Consider the following 6,926-nt stretch of genomic DNA (forward strand, 5'->3'; position numbering starts at 1 on the left):
TTTTGCTATTTTTAAAATATTCTAAAATGTTTAAAAAATGTTTAAAATGCTTGGAATCGTTAGTGCACCTAATAAAACCTTCGTTAACTTAATTTGGCTTTATTCTGAGTCTTTTTGAATTTTTTGTGAATTTTCCCCCCCATTGAAATAGGCTTCAATGCATTTCAATGGGTTTCGCTTAACGTTTTTTCCTATGGGGATTTTCACTTAAGGATGGTAATCCGTTCCAATTGGAATGGATTATCTGGTTTTCAATGCATCTCTATGGGAAATGGTGTTTCGCTTAACGATGTTTTCACATAGCGATGTTTTTTTGGAACCAATTAAAATCGTTAAGCGAGGCACCACTGTAGATTGTCCTCTGCTTTCACCATGTGCTAACACCCTGGGTGGGAGACAGGGGTGCAAAAGACCCATAGTGTTATCCTACATTTCCAATATGCCATAGCTCTTAAAAATATAACTCAAATGCCCTTCACTTCTGGCAAAAAAAAAACACATCAGAAAACAAAAAAAAGTAACAACCCATTCACAATGGAGACGGCAAAGATACATTTACAGACTTCATTTTTGCTGGACCAAATGTAACATTCTCCTATTTAAATTACTTCTTTAAATCAGTAATAAGATTTGATTATCTGTGAAGAAACAAGCAGCCTTCAATGATATGGTCAGCTGGCTGCAGGCATGTTGCTAGGATACACAACAGTAGATGTGATTAACAACGCATCCAGTTTGCATAAGAATTCCATTCACATACATATTTGTTTTCTGTCAATATAGCTTGTATGTGGACTCCAAAAACATATTTTGAGTGATGTCTTTTGAACCTTACTGTTATGGTATCTTATTTTACTCCAGTTCTTTGCAAATCGATCAGTTATATCAATCTGGAGTCTCCTCTGAAAAGCCTACATTTAGTGACAGACAATCCTTAAGAAACATAGAAGATTGGGAAGGGTGTTTCCTCCCCTGAATCTTTTAAGTTTATCTTTTTTGAAACACACATGTAGTAGACCTCGAAGTGTGCAGATGTTGTGGTAACACCACAATCCATCTCTCCCCCTTCTCACCCCCCCCCCAATTCATTTGCTGTTGATTAGACCTTGTCTGATGGGGACCTTGCCTTATCTCCCATATAATATTCTTTAATAAAAATGGGTACTGTATGTCTGCATGCAGTGATAATGGTTTACTGAGGAAGAGGCAGTGTTGGATCTTGTAGATTGTTTTTCCTGCAAGCAGGATTAACTGAACCAGGAGTGAGTACTGGTGGCCCTCCAACATATTTGGCCTACAGTTCCCATCAGAATTAGCCACACTAACTAAAGACTGAGGCGTATAGGCACAGCAGGCTAAAAACACCTGGAAAGCCACAGGCCCATTCCTGGGCTAAATAACCATTGGTTGGTCAAGGGAGAGACAATCTATATTAGCAGGTTTGGTGGATTTTTTTCTGATTTTTTTTTTACTTAAAAAAATAGAAGTACACAAAAGAAAATGGGTAAGGGGAATTTTGATACTAATTTTTTTCTTGATGCCATATGATTGCATATAACTACAACAAGCAAAAAACAGAAATAGTAAGAAAACTACAATATAATTATAGTGTTTGAAAATGCTTTCCTTTTTTGTTCTCAACTTCTTAATTATAGCTTATATTACTCTGATTGCTCAACTTCAAAGCACGGAATGTAATATCAGACTTTCTAATATGCTTACTGTGCTTGTTTTAGTTATGCCAATATCCATAAGTATAATCAGAAATTTACAGAATATTACACATCTTGGATGAAAGTTGAATTTGGCATGAACTTGGACTCTTCATTTCTATCTGGTTAGTAGGGAAAGACATTAAAGATCAAAATAAAACAGAACAACATCAACAAGGAGGATTAGGAATATACTAAGTATCCACCATCGTAATTTTTCCCTATGGCCATTTTTGCTGATAATCTTTGAATGGTTTTTATTTACATAGTTCATTAATAGAGATCTATATAATAGCACAGGCGCCTGACCTGATTACCTCCCACCCCCAGAACACACCAGTCCACTTACAGCACAGTGTGCGTGGCCGGTGGCATAATCAGTGAGCCAATGGCAGCAGTAGCTCAGCTGCCGCAGCCCTGCCTCCCTACTTGCCCAGCTGAGTAGGGAGACTTGTCCTCCTGCCCCCTTGCCAAAAGTGCCTGGGCAAGTAGGGAGATGAGGCTGCAGCAGCCAGGCTACTTCCATGACTGATGTGCTGACAATGACACCGGCCATGCACGTTGCGCTGTAAGTGGACTGGTGAGTTCTGGGGATGGGAGGTAACCAGCCCGGCCACCCTGTGCCAGTGGGCTTTGCATTCATCTCTAAATACAACCCCCCCCCAAATCTCTATTCATTAACTTTGCTATTATTGCATACGCCACATTTTTTTCTTTTCAGCTTTCTGTTGTTGGACACTCTTCTGTCTCCCATTTCATTGCAAAGGTTACTCCAGCTGCTGTTAACATATATCTAAATAGGTCTTGTGAGATTCTCTCTACACCATTTGGTAAATCTCTGGATCCACTGGAAATTTCATTTTTATTTTGAGTTTCCACATGTACCATTATCCAACATTTCTTTGTCTTTGTGCAGGTCCACCGCATGTGGTAGAAAGTGCCACCTGTCTTTTTACATTTCCAGCAAGCCCCATTGTACTTTTTTACCATCTTTTCTCTATCTTTCGGGGTAATATACCAGCGGCAGAACATTTTGTATCAATTTTCCCTTGAAGCTTGACCAGCTGCAAATTTAATGCTCTTTGTTCACTGATTCCCAACATTGTAGCGATATTTCTTTGTTGAAATTTCAGTCCATCAATATTTATTTGTGGTATCCAACCCATTAAAATTGTCGAAATTTTTCATTCATTTCACCATACATACTTTTACTTGCTCTATTTCAAAATCATGTTGTTGTTTAGTTGTTTAGTCGTGTCTGACTCTTCGTGACCCCATGGACCAGAGCACGCCAGGCCCTCCTGTCTTCCTCAGTATCATACTGGAGCAATAATTTACAGTCAACCCTCGACTTACAAACAGCTCGAGTTACAAACATTTCGACTTACAAACCACTCTGACAGAAAAATATTGACTCGACTTGCACACTTCGATTCGAGTTACAAACAAAAAAAACGTGTTTGAGGTGGGGAAAGCATGAAGTTTGAACTTTCAGTTAACCGTTGGCCAGTGAAGAGGGTGCTTATCTGCTTCCTCGCTCTTCCCAGCGTTTTGAGAGTGGATTTGGAGACAGTCTTCAGACTGCCTGGTACTGCCTGGTACTGCTGGTATTGCCTGGTACAGTGCGGTACGGACTGTATTTTTATTTTTTGGCGCTTTTTTAATTTTTGATTTTTGGATTTTTAAAAGGTGTTCCCTCCCTCCTTTGCTGCCCCCCCTTTCCCCAAAAGGTGCTTGTATTGGCTTGTCTTGATTTAAAAGGTGCTTTTCAAGGTGATCTGTTCTCTGAAAGGTGCTTGGTTTTTTCCAGAAGGTACTTGTCTTGGCTGAAAATGTGCTTTTCAGGGTGTTCTGTTGAAAAGGTGTCTGTTCCCTCCTTCTCTCCCTCATTTCTTTCCTTTTTTTAACCTAAGTCATCTTAGGTTAAAAGGAAAAAAAAAGAAAGAAGTTCTGCCCCTAGTGGTAGGAACGGATTAACCGGCTTTGCCTTAGTTCCTATGGGAAATGCCCCTCAACCTAAGAACCAAAAACAGCCGGAACAGATTAATTGGTTTTCAGTGCATTCCTATGGGAAATGCTGATTCGACTTACAAACTTTTCGACTTACAAACTGCCTTCCAATACGGATTAAGTTTGTAAGTCGAGACCCCACTGTATAGATTTGTTCGAATAGATTATATTTATGTTGTAGGTCAATCTTTTCAAATTCTGTCAAGGCTTTTTGTGGAAGAGAGTTAGAGAAAAAAGAGCAAGTGGAGAGTGAGCTGTTCCCTCAACAAGAGACACATGCACGAGATGAAGTGGAGAGAGTGGGAGAGACATTAGAATACAAAGGAGTGAACATGGAGGAAGAAACAAGGAGGAAACTGAAGGAGAAAGGAAAAGATTGAGATTTGCTTGGTAGCGGAGAAAGAGAGAAGGAGGCAAGGAGTTGATTTTACTCTGTATGGGTGGAAGATATAAAAGATCAGAGTGGGATGAGACAATTTAGAATACCGAGAACATCAGAGAGGAGAGAGAAGGAAGTAGAACAGGAGAAGGAGAAAGAAACCGAATACAATGTATGAGAGAATGAGAGGACTATTGGAAGACTTTCCCGATCTGAAGACCGGAGGGTTGTTACCAAATCTGGACATTTCCAAAGGAAAGGAGACACAAGTGGACTCTCTAGAATGGATGGTAGTGGTGTATCTGCGAGGTCAAGGTCGCTGGAAGAAGGTGGTCCAACCGGACCCCTCGTTCAACAACTCACCTCCAGAGGGTGACTGGGGCAGACATCCCTGTTGTGAAACCATCTGCATGGTGAGGAGTACACCCATGAGGAAGCCCAACGATTGCAAACGGTTTGGACCAGCCCCTTCTTAAATCCTGTCAGTTGAAAGACAGAAATGTTGTCCACTCAGTATGGGCAGTTGCCAGATATTAGTTTATTTGAACCAGTTGAAGTAATTGTTGATTCTCCAAATGTTAAGATCAATAAATCTGTTAATGTTCAAAAAGAGACTCCCTTGTTATTTCCCACCAAAAGAGAGGAACTGCTCTCTTGACAAACCCAATCACACTTTTATGGCTCCTTTTCTGGTACTAAAATCTTCATTTAGTCTAAAGGCAATCTGAAAGTAAGTTAACCGTTTTACACTTTCCCCTTCTCCTTTTAATTTATTCTTATAAATGTATCAGATTTCCATAAGTTATGAAGTCATTATTTTTCCTTACTTGTTGGTCATAATAAGCATCTCTTGGTGACATTAATATTGCAATTGATTGGCTGTTTCTTCTTTTTTAATATCTCCTATATTTTAAATGGGCTATCTCTAATCATGTGTCTTTTGTTTAAAGTTATATTTTTATAGATTGGTGTTTTTAATCAAAAGATAATTATGTGAACCACAGTCCAAATTTGAAGATTCTTATTTTCTGAATCTGTTGTTTGATTTTTTTTAATCCAATCTGTTATCCAGACTAATCCAGCAACCTTGTAGTATAACTTCATATTGGATATTGCCAGACCTCCTCTTTTCTTCTTGTCTTACAGTACCTTATCTTATTTCTTGCCATTCGCAATAAACATTTTAATTCATTTTGCCGATCACTCAAGATATTTTCAGAAATTGAAATTGGGATCATCTGTAACAGAAAATTTAATTTTGGTAACTGGATTTAAAAAAAAAACAAAGAAAAGATTTTTTTAAAAAAATAAATTTGGAAGTATAATCCAGGCCATAAACTTAATCCCTTGGGACAAGATTAATATCTCTTTGACAACCCCCCCCCCACACACACATATCATGATCATTATTTTATCACCTAAATGCGGAATTTAAGGGCAATCATGTAACTGTCCACCCTTCATTCCAGCAAGCTGCCTACTGCATAATCAGCTTCACAACTCATATAAAAACCAATGCAAAACAAACAAAACATGTGGTCAGCAGTTTGCCAGAGTGGGGCAGAAACCTAAATTGCCTGTTCTATATTTAGGAAACAGGATACTAGCCATTGTCACCTACTTCTTGAAGAAAAATCGATCAGATGCTTCAGTTCCTTTTTCCCTACATTCATTCATATCAAGCCATAATATCCTTGGAGAAATGGCTGTTTTTATACATGAAAGAATGGGGGCTAGTTATTTTGTACGAAATGTGGGGAAATGTTTATGTGACTGAAAATTTCTCACTTGGTTGTCTCTGAGAGAATTCAGCCTAACCCTACTGCACTTGGAGGATGGTACTGCAGGTTAACACGGTGTGGAAATACATACCTCAAGATGCAGATTGGGTTGTTGTCCTTACTGTAAAATTAACCATTATATTTGGTCACAGGTGATTAAGACAACCTTGCAGGGCCAAACCACACAACACAAATGGCAGATTCATCAAGTGCTGCCCTACCTCAAGGTTGTGTCCCCCCCCAACCCAGCTCACTCTTGCCTGCCTCCACAAAAGTAGGTCAGAGTCCTCTGTCCCTGTGTTCCCTAAATACTGCATGTGCATATGAATGAATATTTTGCCTGCCTGCCTCTTATTTTCTCTGTGCCCACATTACCAGAGTCTTTGCCTGTCAGCCTTGGCTCCACCCATTTCTATAGTGCCTTGCACCCCACCAACTCAAATGGACATCGAGCACTAATGGTTCACAAGTCACTAGAAGCACTGCTTCCATAGGAAGAAAATACGTGCTGCTCACTCTGACATGAACTTATATTTAGCAGATGAACTTGGTTTTGTTTTCCACCTGGCCATTGTCTGTATTCCATCGTCTTATGTCCTGGTTCCGGGAAGGCAGGAGATGGAGTTGGTCTCTCTCTACTACACCAAGCAATGGGTGGGGATTATTTACGCCCATGCTCCTTCCCATTGCTTGCAAACCATCTCTGCCTCTACTTTTGCTGTTTGTCGTCTACTTTTGCTAATGTTGAAGCTTCTACATTTGGGAAGGAAGTGATGCAGCAACTTTGAAGAAGGACTAGAAAGGAGGGTGCAGGGGTGGACTTATCTGTCCTTGGAAGAACAGGTCTGATATATTCTGTGGCCCTAAGTATACAGTCCCCGAGGTCACAAGAGCATGGCCAACATATGGGTATTTCTGAATTTCTTTAGTTGCCTGGTTAATAACATTTTGAATTGTGAATATGCTACAAAAGTGTTTGTTTACTACTAGAAATCTACTGATCTTACTGCAATGGCTATTCCACGCTCTTGAGATCTCATGTGT

The sequence above is a fragment of the Pogona vitticeps genome, chromosome 1 (assembly GCF_051106095.1).
Source record: "Pogona vitticeps strain Pit_001003342236 chromosome 1, PviZW2.1, whole genome shotgun sequence".
NCBI lineage: Eukaryota > Metazoa > Chordata > Lepidosauria > Squamata > Agamidae > Pogona > Pogona vitticeps.